This window comes from Ctenopharyngodon idella, chromosome 10 (assembly GCF_019924925.1).
Source record: "Ctenopharyngodon idella isolate HZGC_01 chromosome 10, HZGC01, whole genome shotgun sequence".
Classification (NCBI taxonomy): domain Eukaryota; kingdom Metazoa; phylum Chordata; class Actinopteri; order Cypriniformes; family Xenocyprididae; genus Ctenopharyngodon; species Ctenopharyngodon idella.
Window position 1 is genome coordinate 12,364,751 of NC_067229.1, and position 20,578 is coordinate 12,385,328.

A 20,578-nucleotide genomic window follows, 5' to 3' on the forward strand; every position below is an offset into this window, starting at 1 on the left:
TAATAATTAGTAGTGGTAGTTGTTGTTGTTGTTGTTTCCGTTGTTGTTACTAACTTGCGCATGCTGTGAGAAGATTTTTATGTATATTCTAGGGGCTCTATATTATCGATAAGCCCCCACCTTGAGTTTTCTTTTAAGGCGCCCGTTATTTTAGAGCATTATTTTAAATTCCCCCGCGACGGGACATTCTAAAGCGCTTAACGTGAAAAAGCTTAATGTGAAAAAGCTTAACGTGGCTTAATTTACTAAGACAGTGTTATTAACAAACCAAACTTAGTAAACACCATACTAATAAAGCATACTACATACAGAAAAGCAGATGAGCCCAGAATATGAACGCAACAAGTTTAATTCCTCCCATAAAGAAAACGCTTAACGTGGATTAATGTACTAAGACAGTGACATTAAAAGACCAAACTTAGTAAACACTATACTAATAAAGCATACTATACAGAAAAATTGGTTTGTGCAGAATTTGATCTTTTAATATCACCTATAGGCTACATTAAGCGATGTTAAACGTTTTCTTTATAACGGTTTTCTATGTGAGGAAAACGCTTAACGTGAATTTAAACGCGTTGCGTTCAAATTCTGGGCTCAACTGCTTTTCTGTACATAGTATACTTTATTAGTATGATGTTTACTGAATTTGGTCTGTTAATATCACTGTCTTATGTTAAGCGTTTTTCACGTTAAGCGTTTTAGAATGTCCCTTGGCGACGCGTCATGCAGCCACAATACGACAGGTAACGCGTTTATTTCGTTTTTCCTCTTTTATTCAAAATATTCACAAACTTTTTAACTATATCATGAATTATATGATATATTCCGATTGTCAAATATGTGGAAGTGAATGTGTTTTGATGTTTAACACCTTTATAATGATCATGTTAGTTAAAACAGAGGATCTGTCGGATTTACATCACGTAAATTCATCAATTTTTCCCAAAATACATAAATGTAAGTGGCTGGTAAACTGGGAGAAGAGAGTAAACTTTATTGTTTCATAATGTATCTGATATGAATAAAAAACTTCATCAAATTATAATTGAAAGGATTATTGCAGCTTCCATATCAGTGTATGGAATTTGCATTTAACAAACTATAAATGTCTTTTTTATATATAGCCTAGTACTTCATTTAAATGTCTATTTAAATGTCTGAAACCCCAAATAAACATTATGTGGTTGAAAACACTGAATAGTTGTGAAAAATGAAAAGCACTGAGCGCGTCCATCTCTGGCTCAGCGCCAGAAGCGCGAAAGCAGGTTTGAATTTAGCAGTGATGCACTGAACGTTTAATCACACTGGTGTAATCGCACGCGTTAAAGGGTTAAAATCGATCGCGTTTCGGGGGTGAAGGGGAGGCAAATTGAAACTGAGGGGGCACTGATCCGTGTATTATGTCTTAAAGAGACAGCAGCCCTTGCATTCCTGCTGTCTGAATGTGTTTTTAATGTTAATCAAACAACAAAAGAAGAAAATCACTCATTGCTCATAACTGAATAGTAACTGTAATTAATAATGAGTGATCTTTAATTTATACAGTGAAGATTACATGCAATGTTGTTTTACATTTTATTAGCTACTTTATTCAATTTCTGTACCTGAAAACTGGATACATGAAAAACCTAACTAATGAACCTTATTGTAAAGTGTTACCATTATTACTAGTTTATTTTTGTAATATTTGATATAACACCTAAAAAAATTAATTATTAAGTTGGTAAATATGCTTAATAAACTTAATATACTTAAATATATTAAAAACAAATTAGAAATAATAATAAATATTAATAATTAGCTTTGCACTAATAATGAATAGTAGTAGTTGTTGTTGCTGGTAATAAAATTATTATATATTATTAGTAAATTATTTTTTTAAATTTCATAAAACTCCTAATAATTATTTGTAGTATTTTCACATTTTTCACAATTCAACATATATTAATTATATATTACATATATAGCAAATATATTACATTTTGAAATGGCTTGAAAAAACTCAAGGGGTACTGGTAAATCATTTTGGCTATAGGGGTTCAGCTGACAGTAAAATTTGGGAACCCCTGGTGTAGTCGATCTGCCATGGGAGCTCTGCAGAGGAAGATAGTTTACAGAAGCAGAGAGCCCTGACAGCAAACTGCGAGGTGGCATGTACGGGAAGTGGCTGCATGATCTGACAGGGCTGCACACAGCTCATTCTTCTCTGTCAGACAAGAACAGGAACAGGTGAAGGGAGAGCTGTGCTGGAGGTTGGAAAGGTTTTGAGAAAATGAGAGCACACTCTGAACAGGAGGGCAAGGCTATGCTGTGGAGAAAGAGAGAGAGATAAAGAGGTAGAAAAGACAGGAATAATATATATGGAGTAGCTAGAACTGTACCCACTTGAAGAGAACATGAAATGACAGTGTTTATAAAGCACTTAACATTCATAATATGGTGTATTTCTGAGTAATAATATAGGATGGAGTTTTATCCATTCAAATTGGATTGAATCATGAAAAGAGGATGTTGCAGTTGCTCATATGATTTTCCCCACATATATGATAAAAAGGGCCTGGCATCCACCCATAACTCCCTATTATCATGTCAACAATTTTTTATTTTTTTATTTTTTAGAAGCAGAGAATTTGTTTTTAGAAGATAAATGTCATTTAGTCAAAATGGCCGACACACCAAAAATTGATTGTCTTAAAAATTTGATGTGTAAAACAAAATGACAAATCAATAAAAATGAAATAATGAATCAAAATTATTTTGGTATTTTCTGTAGATGAAATGCACCAAATACTGTGTGAAATGCATAAACAGTCTTGGACGAATTCAAGAAAATTCTAAATGGCCGTAAAATTTTAAGAACAACAATGACTAACAGATTCAAAGGGGATATGAAATGAACTGATTCTAGCTCACACAGTTCCAGAGTTATTAGCAAAAAGGTAAATCTGATCATTATTGCACCTCCTAATGTCTGACTGAAGTACATACAGCTGAGTGGGTGGGATTTGGGACCATCCTACCTAGTTCTACAATTACAGTCTTTGACAAACAGTTTTAGGGCTGAAAAATAAGGGAGGATGAGGAGAAAATCAGAACAAACACTTATAATATCACTTGTAATGCTGGCAACACTTGTAAATCTGTGCATTTATATTTATCTCTAACTAGACTTATTGTTGTATTAGGAGCACAGGACCACTTTTGTGGTCATCTTATGAACATTATAGACTGAACAGGCAGCTGAGGCCCTAATAAGGTGCCATTACGGAGCAGTGTCTGGATGTCAAAGGTCCCAGCTGTGTTATGGTGGAGAGGTCGAAGGTTATCAAAGCTGCATTATCCCTGGTCTCATTATCAATCTTTTCACGTTCCAGCTGCAGAGTCAATATGTGAATTATGCTAGACTACAACAGTCAATTTGTCGCTAGCACTTGTGCTAGTAATCATTACAGTGTGATGCTAACTGTAGTGTTTGCTAATAACCCGTTCGTTATTCAGTTCACAAACATGTTTTCATACTATTCTGCACTGCCTTAGGGATCCATTTTAGGTTTTTGACGTAAATGGCATTCAGAAGAAAACAATTCATGTTTATGTAATTCCGACACTTTTAGACGTCGCAAGTTCCTTCGGGTGATTTAGTAATTGGCTTTTCCTGGCTACTGGCAGAGCATTCTGTGTTAGCAGTGTGTGTGATATTAATTACAGCCAAAGGCACAAGGTTAATTGCATATTACTGCAAAATCTTGACCACATTTTGTACTAACCTAATACTTGATCCCTCCAGTCAACGTGTCATCCGACGAAAGAAGGGTGAATTATGTAGGGAAAGTGTTCTTTGATTCCCTTTTTGTATTCATATTCATTAGCAATGAAGACTCGCCTTACACCGTTTATGCTACAGACATGAATGATACTGTACCTCAGATTGGATGTTTTATGGAGGAAAGATGTACTTTTACAAATATTTGGATTGGATAAAACTTGGTGGAGAACGTGGGCAAAAAACATATATGTACTTATGTTGAACAAGGAACCCTGAGCCATATCTAGAAACCACAATATCACAGACTTAGATGGGTTCTTTTCGACTTACATAGCAACACCCTAGCAAATTTATTGCAATGCCTTAACAAACTCTACCACCGCTCTCTATCTTAGTAACAAAATGCATAGCTAAATGACACTGCAACACGTTATCCTTGGACTCCGTCCTTTGGGACTCAGGTTGTGCTCAGCAGTTTGGGAAGAAGCATTTAGGATCCTTGCATAATTTATTGACTGCGCATCTGCCGGGCAATTGAAACATTTATGAGAAAGAGCAAAGAGGCTCGCAGCAGGGACAAGATCACTTCCTTCAGATGCACCACATGCCAACATCAGCGAGATTAGGCTGTCCATCAATCTACAGGGGCCTCCCACTCCAGGTGATAGATGAGCTGGATTGAGACACGTCCTGAGTTTGGTTATGTTCAATAATTTAAGGAACTTGAAGAGTTCACACATTCATTTGAGACACAAAATGGTGGAGAAATACCTTGACAGGTTTGGATTGCTGTTCATACTGTTTGTAAGCATGAGCTACAACTCAAAACATTCTGCTTCTGGACACATCATCAGTTAAAGATGTTTTGTTTACAGCTTGTTAAAATGGATGTAAAATGCATTTATAGTTTGACTTCAAAAGAACTATATAAATGCTCCAGGTTCAAAACACGTTTTTATCGACAAAGAATAGTCGATTACCATAAACAATCATTTTGATGTATCCCTCAGTGTTTGGGAAAAAACGGTGATTACAATAAAAGTTTATGGGACAAAGTATTCTGGAGGGTTTTGGAGAAATGTAAAGCGATTACTTTAATTATTCCATACAAAAATGTGTTATTTGAGCTGTATAATGTAAATATGCTATTTATATACTGCTGTGATTAGCAGCATTATTTGAATATTATTCTCTCAGTTACAATTAAGATTGTATCTCTTCATTTTCTACATTTCAGAGTTAAAGGTCCACCACAAATCAGCCATGGTTAGATCAACAAATGAGTGTGGAGGTTACTCAATGACTTATGGGTCACAACTGCTGCAAAGGGGGATTGGGTGGTTGCTCGGTGCATTAAAACAATTGAAAAGCCAGATACAAATGCTGGCCGTCAGATTTATTCAGCCTGCAGGGTAAGTGGCTGATGTTTCTGGGAAGCTGAATAGCGCAAATACAATTTTACAGTGCAAATATAATGAAGTCATACTGAAGCACACCCATATGATTCAATACTCATTCACTTTGTTTCAAGCAGTCGATATGTACAGTCGACAGCTTATAAATATACACTACCGCAAACAATTGTAACTGGATCCTTTGCCTAAAAAGGGACAGAATTCCATGTCTTGGCACTCTCATAGATTTTAGTATTTAAAATGCCTTTATTTGTAGGGTTACATATTAAAAAACATCAACACGTATTGGCCCAAACAGGCATTCAAATATACACTACCATATACATTATACCGTATACATTATATATATATATATATATATATATATATATCTCCCACTCTTTCTCTCTCACAGTCTTCACTCTACTCCATTCTCTTTTTTAGTGCTGCTCTCTCGACCCCTGTCCACTCTGGCCTGTTGTTATTTGCCAGAAAGGCTGTATGAAAATTGCAGTGCACTTCCAAAATGGAGTGAAAGCAGCCCTTTCGGCCCCACAAGCCTTTTTCTCCAGTAATACATTGCATTTGCCTCAACCAGACTGCCATATATTTTCTCCACCCTTAACCTCATATGCATTTCCTCCATGGCTTAGTTTGGTCGCTCTGTCTACCTGATGAAATACGCAACATATTGGCAGACATGGAAACACATTTGAAACCAAGAAGTTTTTACTAGTGCTATCAACTGATTAAATGTTTTTAATAGCATATATAGACTGTAGACTTTGTATATTATTATTATTATTATTATTATTATTAATAATGATAATATAAATATTTATAAATTATTTTAATAATTAAGTTTATTTCCCCAGTTATTTATTTATTTCCAATAGATAGAAAGACAGAATGACAGAACAGGAGACAGATATATAGACAGATAGACATAGATAGATAGATAGATAGATAGATAGATAGATAGGGTTGCTAATAGGTTTATTTGGTATGATAGATTTTTATGAATCATTTTTATGGGTTATTATAAAATATTATAATCTTCAGGTTTAACAAATTGACAATTCTTTGTATATTGTTATATTTAAAATATCAAAATAAACCCTTCAGCAACCCTCTGTTGCATTGACATCAGATGCCATAATTGCATTTGAAAGATGAATGAAGTTTGGCCTATTAATACTTTTGCCCTATAACCCCAGAGAGCAACTTTCTTGTGGGACATTTCCCGAGAGGAAACTCAGCCCACTGCAGCTTCGGTGCGCCTGTTGATTGATGTCTATGTGGGCAAGCCAATCCCCCTGTGCCCGGTTGCTCTTTACACGAGATGATTGGCCCCGCCCGTCACCAGTGGCTCATTAAATCATCCCTTGGCACATTCTATCCTGCATGGAGAAGTGATCAACAAATCATTGACAATCATTCTTCATTTGCTGACAAGTACCGCGGCGCGAGGGGCTATGTGGATCCGAGCACCCTCGGGCTGTCAAAAAGGGCCGGCGCACACAAACAACCTCAGGTCCATCTGCTCCATCAGACTAATGTTGGCAAAGACAGGTAGAGGGCGGCCCAGTTGGCAGTCCAACAAGACAGCAGGGGGCGGGGCAAAAGAAAACACAGATCTGGAGATTAACGAGTTTTTATGAGTTTGGCTCACCAGGCGATCACAGAAGTTGTATACACCTGCTACTGTCCATAAAGTCCTGGACTGCCACATTGCTACAGTTTACAGCAGCTAAAGCCAAGCGCACACTTCCATACCGAAGCTCATCGCCCTTTTGTTTTTCAAGCTGGCAACAAAAAGCCTCGATTTGCACTCGTCACATGCAATAAAAAAAATTCACAAAAATTTGGCATTGTAAAACTTACATTATGGTTTTGAAATAAAAAAGGCATAACATTTATTAAAATAATTTGAAAGCAATTTGAAAGAAAGAAATTGAACTTGATATTATTCCATACATATTATTCCATACTTGATATTATTATAAATAAATATGAATATATAAATATAAATAAAATGTGACAACTTGATCTAAAATCTGTAAAAAAAAAAAAAAAAAAATAAAAATAAAAATTAAAAATCTACTTAAAGGTCACCTATTATGCTAAATCTACTTTTACAAGGTGTTTGGATATAAATGTGTGTTGGCAGTGTGTGAACACAACCACCCTACAATGATAAAAATCCAACCACTCCTTTTTTTTTTTAATCCCCATTAAAGGGTTATTTCACCCAAAAATGAAATAATGTAATTTATCACTCACCCTCATGCTGTTCCACACCAGTAAGACCTTCGTTCATCTTCAGAACGCAAATTAAGATATTTTTGTTGAAATCCGATGGCTCAGTGAGGCCTGCATAGCCAGCAATGACATTTCCTCTCTCAAGATCCATTAATGTACTAAAAACATTATTTAAATCAGTTCATGTGAGTACAGTGGTTCAATATTAATATTATAAAGTGACGAGAATATTTTTAGTGCGCCAAAAAAACAAAATAACGACTTATATAGTGATGGCCGATTTCAAAACACTGCTTCAGGAAGCTTCGGAGCGTTATGAATCAGCGTGTCGAATGCTCCGAAGCTTCATGAAGAAGTGTTTTGAAATTAAATTATTTTCATTTTGGGGTGAACTAACCCTTTAAACCAAAGCAGTCTCATTAGCAAGCCGTTTTGATTCTCTGAGTAATGTGACGTCACATTACTCATGCCCCGCCCATGGCCGCTAACTGACAGTCCTGTATTACCACAGTTTCCACCCTCATGGGGCGTTCACACCAGACGTGACTTGCGCGAATAAATCGCGCTATTCGCGTGTAGCTTGGACGCTTGAACATTTTGGGTTTACTCACTTCATTCGCGCGTGAAATTCACTTCACAACAGACGCGAATTCGCGTCATGAGAGGGGCTTCTGCCAGGCGGCTCCAGTCTCGTTTCTGCACACTTCCTCTGAATAAACACATCAACTCATCAGCGGGAAAGTAGTTGTAAAATACGGCAAATAAGCTCAATTTGCCAGCTTTAGCTAGCATGTAGTCTCAATATGTATATATATAGCTCAAATTGAGTAAAGAGCGTTTTTTTACAACTTACCAGATTGTCTGACCTCATCACTCACTTTCTTCCAAGCAAGATCCTTTTTATTCCTGTTTCTATAAAAGTACAAAGATGTATCGTACAGCGACGACGATTTCGTCCTCCATTGTTGTTTCGGATTTCTGCCTCCGCTCGCTACGTCGTAATCACGTCACTACTAGAGCAAGCTCGTGATTGGTTAACGCGGCGCAAATATTCGCCAAAGTTCAGATTTTTCAACTCGCGCGATTTGCGCGGATCACGCGTTACACGCATCAAACGCCCAAAACGCTCAATTCGCGCTGCGTCATTCATGCGAATCGCGCCACAGGATGTCTATTTGCGTCTTTGCATTGACTTAACATGTAAATCACTCGCTCTTAACGCTTCGCGTCTGGTGTGAGCGCACCATCAGCGAGCTGTACGCTGTCCGCCATTTTCTCCGCCATCGAGCGGATGTAGTGACATCAATGTCTAGTAAGTAATTGAGATGTTTTGTTGTTGGATGTAAGAGTGAACATAACAGTCTTGATTTACTGACATCTGAGCCGCTGAACGCAGTAGATTAGTTTTATTTTTGAAGGGAATGCACCACAGATCTAATATACACATACGATTTCTGTGACGTTGCCTGCTATTTATGTTCACAGACATAACTGACTGTGTTTATGTGAACTGTGTGTATTTGACAGTTTAAACAAAACAAAAAATGTGAAGGAGAAGTTACTCACGAGACTTGACGTCTGACATCCAGCTGTCTGTGTGTTTGTGCTTCAGACAAGTGCGCTCAGAAAACGATCCATTAGAAGTTTAAACTTCTAATGTGACAGTGTTCGCGATATAGATGATAATCAAAACCAAACAGATGTCTTGTTTGTATTTGGCAAAGAATCCGATCGAGGCAGGAACTGTGATCGTGGAGAGGGGGCGGGGCACAGCAGCTCATTTGCATTTAAAGGCACAAGCCTGTTCTTGACTGTAGTCAGAAATGGGTATTTACAACATGGATTTATAAATGATCTGTGAGGTATTTTAAGCTAAAACTTAACAGGCACATTCTGGGAACACCTGAGACTTAAATTACATCTTGTAAAATGGGCATAATAGGTGACCTTTAAAATTCTAAAAAATATTATACTAAATTATTCTTTAGACATCAACATTTTTATTCTGTTCTGTAGTCCTATTATTGTACAGGTTTCACAAATATTTTTTTTTAAAAGCATATAAACAAAGAAAGTAAACACTGCAACCAACAGAGCAGAAATTTAATCATTTGTTGTTGTTGTTGTTGTTGTGTAAAATGAAAAATACATAATATTTACTAAATTTGAAAAGCAATTTAAAAAAAAATGAACTTAATATTAAAAACAAAATTTTTCACAAATAGACAAATTGTTAAAAACATGAAAAAGTAAAGTGTACTGTGTACATACAGTACATAGTGAATGCGGGATTGTGGTCAATATGACATAAATAATAATGTTTGTCTTTTTATTATTAGACAGGACAATTAAAAAGACAGAGAAGTAATGAGGACCAAGAGAGAGAATAAAACAACACAAAAACAAATGTGCACAAGCCAGGGCAACAAGCTTCAGTGTAATGGTGGATGGTTGGCTTAACGCTCTACAGATGAGGGCACGAAATGATGTGTGCTGGCCTCTGATTGGATGCTGATTCAGCAGTGTCAGTCATCGTCCATGTGACAGTCCTCCGCAGTAGGATGGAAACAGAATTTGTAAAGCCCAGTCATTTACTGTACATTTGGTGACAAATTGATTTCCTATGAAGTCAGTGTCTGGGTTTTGGAGCCTCTTATCGCTGTGGCAGGTGGATGGACGTGTTGTCCTGGGAATGAGTTCTGGAAATGAATTATTGGGGGGGGGTCTCTTATCTCTGCTTTACCGGGACCACTATCATGTGAATGTGTGCCAGTGCTTTGAGCTTTCATGCCGTTCTGCGTTAAATCACAAATGCTTATCACAGATGTCTGTGCGGAAGAACGGAGATGCTAATGCTAATGCTAAAGGACTGCTAAACTTCACTGCAAAGTGGTTAGCTGTTATGTTAGTAACCTTTTTAGGTGTCTCATTAATCTGAGACCCAATTCGGAATTTACAAGAAAACCACATGAATTTAATTTATGAAAATTGTGATTTTAGGTGTGTAACATTTTTGGAACCAAATTTTTTACTTTAGCTTCCTAGCTATATAGCATTTTAAGGCGGTGTAGATCCATTCTCAGCATGAAGCGTCAAGTATTTATAATTAAAATACCTGTCTGTCTGTCTGTCTTTCTCTCTTACTTCAGCATCCTAGCTAGACTGCATTTTAAGGCATTGGAGATCCATTCCAAGCATGAAGTTTGTTCCAAAATGAGGGAATCAACCTTGTTACCTTGTAAGATATCTTGTTATTTATTTATTTTATTTTATTTATTGGTTAAGGCAACATTGCATGTATTTTTTACAGAAAAGGAATCCAAGAATGCATTGCAACAAAATCGACTCTGCTCAAATATTTATTTTTATTTCATCCAGTACCAAGAAGTATCAATACATATATACAAAAAATAGTATACACAAATATTGAGTAGAAATGGTCAATTTAATTGGATTTAAAAATACATAGTTTAATATTTTTTAGTTTTAAGCTTAGCAACATGCTAACATCAAATTCTATTGGAGTCACTTGAGATGTACAGTATATATGTGTGATTAACATGTGACAGTCATGTGAATACTGAGCACTCTATTAGTAAGCTGAAGTGAGAAATTCATGCAAAATATTCAGTGCTGCGGGGTCCCCGGGAGAAGGATTGAGAAATTGTGTGCTACACAGCTTCCTTGATCCTATTCTTCTGATCCAGGGTTCATCCATCTCCTGATATCTGATTGATTTTGGCGATTTTGAGGGAAGTAAGAGGTGACTTTTTTTGTTCCCACACGTCTCTATTTATATCCAAGTTAGTCAGCAATATCTGATCTCACACATTGATTAGAGCTTCGTTGAGTTTCAAAGCGTGCAGTGAAAATTCCCCACCTGGAGAAATATGGCAAATCTCCTCATTCCTGCGTGATCCCCCAAGCTGTGTGGATTGCATCACAGCCAGGGTTAGAGGGGGTTTACAAAATCCATCCTCAGCTGCGTAAGCCCTCAGGCCGTCTAGATTACCTGACTCGGTCGGGGGAACTTGAGCGCTGCATCTCACTCTATTCCTCTTGGTTTTTCTTTTTGCCACATTGCGCTCCTCTATACCCCCCCCCCCCACACACACACACACACACACTCTCTCTCTCTCTCTCTCTCTCTCTCTCTCTTGTTCTCTGTTTGAAGACAGCTTTGAGAGCAAGTTTGACCTCCCCACGCCAGAGAGAGAAGAGAGGCGCTGTCAGATCTGAGGAGCAACAGTCTGAAATGTTGTGACACCTCTGCTCATTAGCTCCTGCAACGCTCCCTGAGATGTTGCACTAGCCCTGTCAACAGTGGCTTGGACACTGCCTGACTTCAGCTCACTAAGATGCTGCCCCTAGCCAAAACCCAAGCACTTTACACTCGACCGAAACCATCATAATAAATGATCAAGATAACATGATCATTTCCCTCAAAACTGCATTTCCTCATTTCCTCAAAACTGATTTGTAAGTACACATGGCAGATGTCTATCTATCTATCTATCTATCTATCTATCTATCTATCTATCTATCTATCTATCTATCTATCTATCTATTTATCTATCTATCTATCTATCTATCTATCTATCTATCTATCTATCTATCTATCTATCTATCTGTCTGTCTGTCTATGTGTCTGTCTATCTATGTGTCTGTCTGTCTGTCTGTCTGTCTATCTATCTATTTATCTGTCTGTCTGTCTGTCTGTCTATCTATGTGTCTGTCTGTCGTCTGTCTGTCTGTCTATCTATGTGTCTGTCTGTCTGTCATCTGTCTGTCTGTCTGTCTATTGTCTGTCTGTCGTCTGTCTGTCTGTCATCTGTCTGTCTGTCATTTGTTTGTCTCTGTCATCTGTCTGTCTGTCTGTCTGTCTGTCTATCTATGTGTCTGTCTGTCTGTCTGTCTATTGTCTGTTGTCTGTCTGTCTGTCATCTCTGTCTGTCTGTCGTCTGTCTGTCTGTCGTCGTCTGTCTGTCTGTCATCTGTCTGTCTGTCATCTGTCTGTCTGTTTATGTGTCTTGTCTGTCTGTCATCTGTCTGTCTGTCATTTGTTTGTCTCTGTCATCTCTGTCTGTCTGTCTGTCTGTCTGTCTATGTCTGTCATCTGTCTGCCTATCTATGTGTCTTGTCTGTCTCTTATCTCTGTCTGTCTGTCTATCTATGTGTCTTGTCTGTCTGTCTGTCTGTCTGTCTGCCTGTCGTCTGCCTGTCTGTCTGTCTATCTATGTGTGTGTCTGTCTGTCTTTGTTGTCTGTCTTTCTGTCTGTCATGCATCTGTTTTGTGATTTTGCCCCTATATCTTTCAGACCACATTTGACTAAAGCAGACAACATGTTCATTTGGTCCTTTTAACCTTAATCAACTTTAATAACAGCAGTAAATCTTACTTGTATATAGATATCTATATTTATCTCAAAACTACTTTATCAATAACTGAATGGCTTCTATTGATTGAAGCACACCCATGTGGTTTGTGCAACTGAATGTATCAATCTTTTGGCATGGCAGTCGCTGTCAGTGGTCTGAGATCCCTTAAATGAAGAAATGTCAGAGCAGTATTGATGCATGTGAATGTCAGTCGTCATCTATCTATCTATCTATCTATCTATCTATCTGTCCTATCTATCTATCTGTCTGTCTGTCTGTCTGTCTGTCTGTCTATTTATTTAAAACACTGATTAATTAAAATATTTTATAACTTTTTTATTTTTAATATTTATTTTTATTTATTGCATTATTAGTATAAATATTCAAATTAATTAATCATAAAATCTGACAACCCTAGTAAAAATTAACACAAACAAACCAGAACCTGTTGCAAACCCAAAGTTATGATGAAATTAAATGAAACTCGGCTGAAACATGACAATTTCCAGGACTCATCATGTTAGCATTATTAGGAGGGTCTCAAGAGACTCTTCTTAGACGCAAATTGACGACTCCTTTTCATCAGTGTTCTGAAAGGAGGGTTTGTTCCCGCTTATTGTAGACCGCCGCCTCAGTAATAGCAACTTGAGGAAAAGATTACAAGTGCTTGGCAGTGCTCTGTCCTTTTACTCTTATATATTATTGTTTCATTTTTGTTTGCTCATCAACTGCTCCCATTTGCTGATTATCCCACTCCCAGGCACACTCCATAAAGCTATCCGCGCTGAAAAAGCCATTCTCGCACCGCCGAAAGCAATTACAATGAAGACAATCAACAGAAACAGGGCACACGCCTCTCTGAAAGAGTGTGATTTATCTTTCAAATGTTAAACAGTTATAAAATAATGTCACTGAAAGCTCAGAATTTCAGCGCACTCATTTTGAAAGTCATCGCTGACGACTGCAGCGATTCTAATCCTTTGAGGAAATGTCAGGGGTGTCTTGTCTTTGTCATACATCTTCAGGGCTCTCCTAAACTCCTCCTTCTCGGGGGAATTGGAGCACTTTGGAAAAAGTTTTCTGACAAGAAGCGGAAGGTCAAAACAGAAAAGTTGGAAATGGATTATATAAACATTGGGGGGGGGCGGATATATTGAATTTTTTCTTTGTGTCGAAGAATTTTAGAGTCGTCACCTTCCATGGTGTACTTTCTGAGTCTGCACAAAGCAGTGGAGCCAACAGTTCAGTGTCTGTACACGGACAAGATAGAAGAAGTGCACTTTGATGGCTTTGAGCAGAGGCTTCGAGGTGCAAACAACCCGAGGACAGAGAGGCACTGAGTCCCAGACAGCTGATGCATTGCAAATCGGCCACTGTCAGATCCGTTCACATTTTCAATCATTATTATTTGAAGCCAGAAGCACGGCGTGATAAAATATCATCTGAGAGAAGTTGTGGAGAGAGTCCTTGCTTTGTGGTATTGATCTTTCTCTTCTCGGAACGTTATTAGATTCTGATCCCATGAAAAAATGCTGGATGGATCATTTGGCCGTGAAATAGTTGATTGCATTTGAGGTCTCATTTATAAGGGAAGGGAGGACTGTTTACATTTTATTTGGCACGTCATTTACAAATGCCCCAGCAGCCGCTGAAATTGAAAACATAAATCTGGCCAATGCCAAACTAAGCATCTTCCCTCCAGCTCTTGGAAGCTGCGGAAAACACTCGAAAGCCAATGTCAGAAGGGACAGGGTTGAATGGCTAAGGCTGCCCTCAGCTGTACAATGTTTTCAGCACAAAATACTGGCCCTGTTTGTCTCACATGGCCTCTTTTCCTGTCCGGTGAGCTCTCGGGACACTTGTTTTACTAAGGCTGTTGCCAAAATACTGTTCGTCTCCAGGGTAAGAAAGATATACCCAGTCAATATGTGTGTCTAAAGAGGCCATTCAGGTGCAAATCCCAGTTGTCCATTTGATGTTTACTCAGCGTTAAAGTCATATGAGCACCATTTTTAGTTCATTTCAGACGCGTGTGGTTTTCTTTGACCAGTTTGATCCATTCCGGAGGATTTGCAGACCTGGTTGGGAACATTTTAGGTGAGCATCCTTGCATTGACAGAGTGATCTGAGAATCAGTGGGATAGGGATTTTTGAGAAATTTAAAACTGCTAAAATTTAATTTGATTTAAATTTAATGCAAAATATGCTTTACACAGAGTTTTTAGGGACTTTTAATGACTTTTCACAGACCTTTTAAATATAGTATTATTTTATATATTAAAGTCTGGCACAAAAAAAGAAATAACTTTAGTAAGTGACAGTGCTCCAATTGATTCTTAAATGTGTTTGATTCACTGAAAAGAACTGCTCATAAGAATCATTGATTCATGAATAAAACTACACTCGTCACACTGTGGGTTATTGATTCTTTGAAACGAACTGGTTCATAAGAGTCATTTGTTTGGGAATTGAATTACACTGGTTGTGCTCTTTATTTTTGATTCACTGAAAAGGACCTCTCATAAGAATCATTTATTCAGGAATCAGACTACACTTGTGTGATAGTATGATTGTATTTAACTGAAACTAAATGGTTCATGAGAGTCATTTGTTTGGGAATAGAATTACACTGGTTATGCTGTTTTGTTGTTGTTGTTTTGTTTGTTTGTTTTTTGATTCACTAAAAGGAACCACTTGTAAGAATCATTTATTTGCGAATCAGACATTTTTGATTTACTGAAAAGAACCAGCTCATAAGAGTCATTTGTTTGGGAACTGAATTAAGCTGGCCGTGCAGTTTATTTTTGATTCACTGAAAAGACCCACTCATAAGAATCATTCATTCAGGAATAAGACTACATTGTACATTGTACAATTTCAATTCACTGAAAAGTATGTGCTCATAAAAATGTTATAGTTGACTCCTGCATTGTACTGTAGAAGTGTACAATGTTTGAACGTATCAATGAGAGAAGGATGACTGTTACTCACATACTGTAAAACACAGTAAGTACAGAATAATCAAAACATTTAAGCAAACTAACTCATTTTTGTTAAGTTAGTAGAACTTAAAATTTTTGTGACAAGTGGAGCAGGGCCAGATTGGTGCACAGGTGTCTCTCATTAACAATCAGGTCACCAGCATCCCTTCACTCCCACAGTTCTCAGCCTTGCCCAACTCATCATACTGTTAATTACATACAGTTCATTTACATAAACATCACATTTAGATCTTGGTTAAATGTTAGATAGCAAATAACACATGCTATTTTAACTAAGAGACTGTCATAATATAACTAACATAACAGATCCCCCTGTAAATCCCAACATAACACAACATTAAACACCAATTTATGTCTCCCTATGTTAATCTTGTGCAAAAACACACAAAATAACATGTAATTTCAACATTATTAATACAATCTAACGTAAAGCATGCTGGGAATTAGAAATCTGCTGCAACTCAACTCAATCATATTAAGTTCAGCTTACTACAATGAAATTTTGAGTTCACTCAACTTTTTTTCTATTAAGTATAATGAACTTTCATTATTATTTGAGTGAAACAAACTCATTTCATTGAATTAATTTCACTGTTCGGTTTTACAGTGCACTCTATAATCCTGGGATTGGGCGTCTAGACATGCTCGAAATCAGCTGACCCTTTGACTCTGTGATAGCGCTACCACTGTGTTGCTTTGATACAGCGGAGCTCCACTTTCATCCCAGCATGTTTCTTCTACCTCTAAAACCTCATTAATCCAGCTATGGGTGTTTTATACTCCAGGCAAAGTGGAGATGATCCAGCCGCCCTCTGCCTTTGCCCTCTCTGCAGCCCAGGAGATACACTCAGATGGTTTGTAGGCTAGAGGCTCTCGTTTGCCAGCTGTGTCTTAATTGATTTTGCCCTCAAGCTCGGAATGAGCAGAAGAAATGGTTGCAGGCAGGTGGACTATTGGATTTAGAATATGTGTGTCTATGTCTGCATGCACCCCACTGACCCGGGTCTAATTTTATATGTGGATATCTATTTTTATGTGTGTAAATACAAGGATGAGTGTTTGAGAAGCTTTTACAATGGAAATTTTGTTTCAAAGCTCAAGAATTTTTAACTTTCTATATTTAGCAGTAGGCCTACCTGTTCTTCTGCTTAATGCCAAAAGCATGTTTGTGTTTGTTTATTTAAAACGTATACAAGTTATTTATTATTTATTTTTAAGCATTTTTAATATTGTTTCTATATTTAATTATATTTATGCAAAACTAAAATAAAATCACTGAATTATTATATTATATTATATTATATTATATTATATTATATTATATTATATTTATGCTGATATATTGTCATATTTCTTCAGGGATTTCTACATTTTATTAACCACAAATACAAGTTTGTTTAATTATATAAGTAATTTAATATAGTTTTTATATTGATATATAAGAATAAAATGTAATAAAAATAACATACATGCATACAGACATACATAAATAACTGTTTTATATTAAAGCTATATTATAACTCAAAACATGTCAATTTCATGTCCATTTATGTATTCCCTACTTTTTTGTTTAAGTTATTATGAAGTTTTTATTTTGATTTATTCTCAGTTGTTTATTTATTTATTAAGAATTTGTAGTTAAATATTTAATCTTTATATTTCTACAGTACGTTTTAATAACCACAAATGGAATATTACACCATTTTTACCTGGTGGTAAATAGATGCTTGATGAAAATCACGTTCGAATTGATAACCATAGCAACAGGAATCAGGATTAAGATAATTATTGGATGGAAAATCACAATATATATAAATACTGTCATTATTTATCACTTATTATAGACGGTGTTGGGGAAATTACTTTTAAAAGTAATGCGTTACTTTTTATGGAAAGTAATGTGTTACGTTACTTTTGCAGTACATTTTCTCACCCGTGCTGGGCTTGCTTGTTTGCTTTTTAATAAAAAAAAAAAAAAGTTCTACTTCGACAAATGTAAAGGCTCTTTCACACCAAGGGCCCTATTTTAACGATCTAAGCGCATGGTCTAAAGCGCACGGTACAGGTGCACTTAGGGCGTGTCCGAATCCACTTTTGCTAGTTCAAGGATGGGAAAAATGGTTGGCGCACCCGGTGCAAGGTCTAAAAGGGTTGTCTCTATTCTCTTGATGAGTAATGGGTGTGTTTTGGCTGTAACGTGCAATAAACCAATCAGAGTCTCATCTCCCATTCCCTTTAAATTCCCTTTATTTGCTATTTACATGGCGGAATTTGCAAGCGGAAAAACTGAACGCTTCTCTAGCGAGGAAACGGATCTGCTCGTGCGCGAGGTTAAAGCAGACCATCTACCACCTCTGGATTCCACCAAAGCATTTTTATCTTTATGCACACAATAATAATCTTTTACATTGTAATCCTTTTATTTTTAATATTTGGCATGTTTGTGTGCTGCTGAGAGTCCCTGTCTGTGTAACAAGCAGAGTGTACCTGCATATAGGTGCATATTACTAACACACTCTTTAAATAACAAAACATTGGTTACATTTTATTTACATTGGTTAATAAAATGAGATTAAATACACAAGTATATTTGTGTAATTTAACATTTAATTATCACAGGTTTTCTTATTATTCTGAGTTTGCATTTCACTCTTTTTATTCATTTCGAAGAATACTGAATCTGTTTTTTGCAAGTCAGATGAGTAAATGCATGTTCACATTTATTCTAGAACTACAAGAACCGTCATGTTTACACAGCGCAAACAACGCCTCTGCACTTACTCACGATTCCTCTCAACGTGGGGACAGTAGAGCTGTCAGTCAATAAATGGGAAAACAAAGTAACTTTTGTTACTTATTTGAAAAAGTAAATCAAATATTTTGTTTTAAATCTAAAAGTAATGCGCTACTTTACTAGTAACTTGAAAAAAGTAATCTAATTACATAACTCACATTACTTGTAATGTGTTACTCCCAACACTGATTATAGATTTACATATCTTAAATATATCACGTTAAAACTAGTGTTTTAAAAATCTACAAGATACAGTACATGGCATTTGGCTTAATGCACTAGGGGCACCAAAAACAATTTGGGCTACATAAGAAGAACCTCAACAGATTGCACGCCAAAGATTTCTAATAAAAAGCTGATGTCCAAGTCATTATGTAATTTGCACACTGCATATTTACAGTTAACTTTTATGGTGCATTAACTTGCAAAATGAGATTACAAAATGTAAAGTTTACTATCACAGCTGTCATCCTGAAATATCTGGAAATATGCCAGTGATGTTTATGCAAATGTGCTTTGTATGGTAACCTTTGATTTGAGTTAAACTAGTGTAAATAATGCAAATGGGTTTGATACATTGTTCTTCAGATTGAAAACCAAAATATATACAGTATCTCACAGAAGTGAGTACACCCCTCACATTTTTGTAAATATTTTATTATATCTTTTAATGAGACAACACTGAAGAAATGACACTTTGCTACAATGTGAAGTAGTAAGTGTACAGCTTGTATAACGGTGTAAATTTGCTGTCCCCTCAAAATACTCAGCCATTAATGTCTAAACCGCTGGCCACAAAAGTGAGTACACCCCTAAGTAAAAATGTCCAAATTGGGCCCAAAGTGTCAATATTTTGGGTGGCCACCATTATTTTCCAGCACTGCCTTAACCCTCTTGGGCTTCACAGGTTGCCACTGGAGTCCGCTTCCACTCCTCCATGATGACATCACGGAGCTGGTGAATGTTAGAGACCTTGCGCTCCTCCACCTTCCGTTTGAGGATGCCCCACATATGCTCAATAGGGTTTAGGTACCCTCAGCTTCTTTAGCAAGGCAGTGGTTGCTTGGAGGTGTGTTTGGGGTCGTTATCACGTTGGAATACTGCCCTGCAGCGCAGTCTCTGAAGGGAGGGGATCATGCTCTGCTTCAGTATGTCACAGTACATGTTGGCATTTATGGTTCCCTCAATGAACTGTAGCTCCCCAGTGCCAGCAGCACTCATGCAGCCCCAGACCATGACACTCCCACCACCATGCTTGACTGTAGGCAAGACACACTTGTGAGAAGACACTGAGTGGAACCTGTCCTGTTAAACCGCTGTATGGTCTTGGCCACCGTGCTGCAGCTCAGTTTCAGGGTCTTGGCAATCTTCTTATAGCCTACGCCATCTTTATATAGAGCAACAATTCTTTTTTTCAGATCCTCAGAGAGTTCTTTGCCATGAGGTGCCATGTTGAACTTCCAGTGACCAGTATGACAGAGTGAGAGCGATAACACCAAATTTAACACGCCTGCTCCCCATTCACACCTGAGACCTTGTAACACTAACGAGTCACATGACACTGGGGAGAGAAAATGGCTAATTGGGCCCAATTTGGACATTTTTACTTAGGGGTATACTCACTTTTGTGGCCAGCGGTTTAGACATTAATGGCTGTGTGTTGAGTTATTTTGAGGGGACAGCAAATTTACACTGTTATACAAGCTGTACACTCACTACTTTACATTGTAGCAAAGTGTCATTTCTTCAGTGTTGTCACATGAAAAGATATAATAAAATATTTACAAAAATGTGAGGGGTGTACTCACTTCTGTGAGATACTGTAAATGTAAAAATGCACTTGATCTTGTTCCAAACATCTGATGAAAATATGATATGAGAGAAACAACATAGATCATAGATGTATGTTCAGTTCTTGAAGAAAGATCAGCAAGGCACAGCAAATACATTTTCAGCACAACTGGCTGATTTATTCCCC

General features: G+C 37.1%; 1 protein-coding gene across 2 annotated transcripts in view; it reads left to right on the forward strand.

The window, feature by feature from the left end:
• Window positions 1-20,578, forward strand: part of ncanb (neurocan b) — a 126,233-nt gene that overhangs the window by 75,791 nt on the left and 29,864 nt on the right. The window lies entirely within an intron of this gene.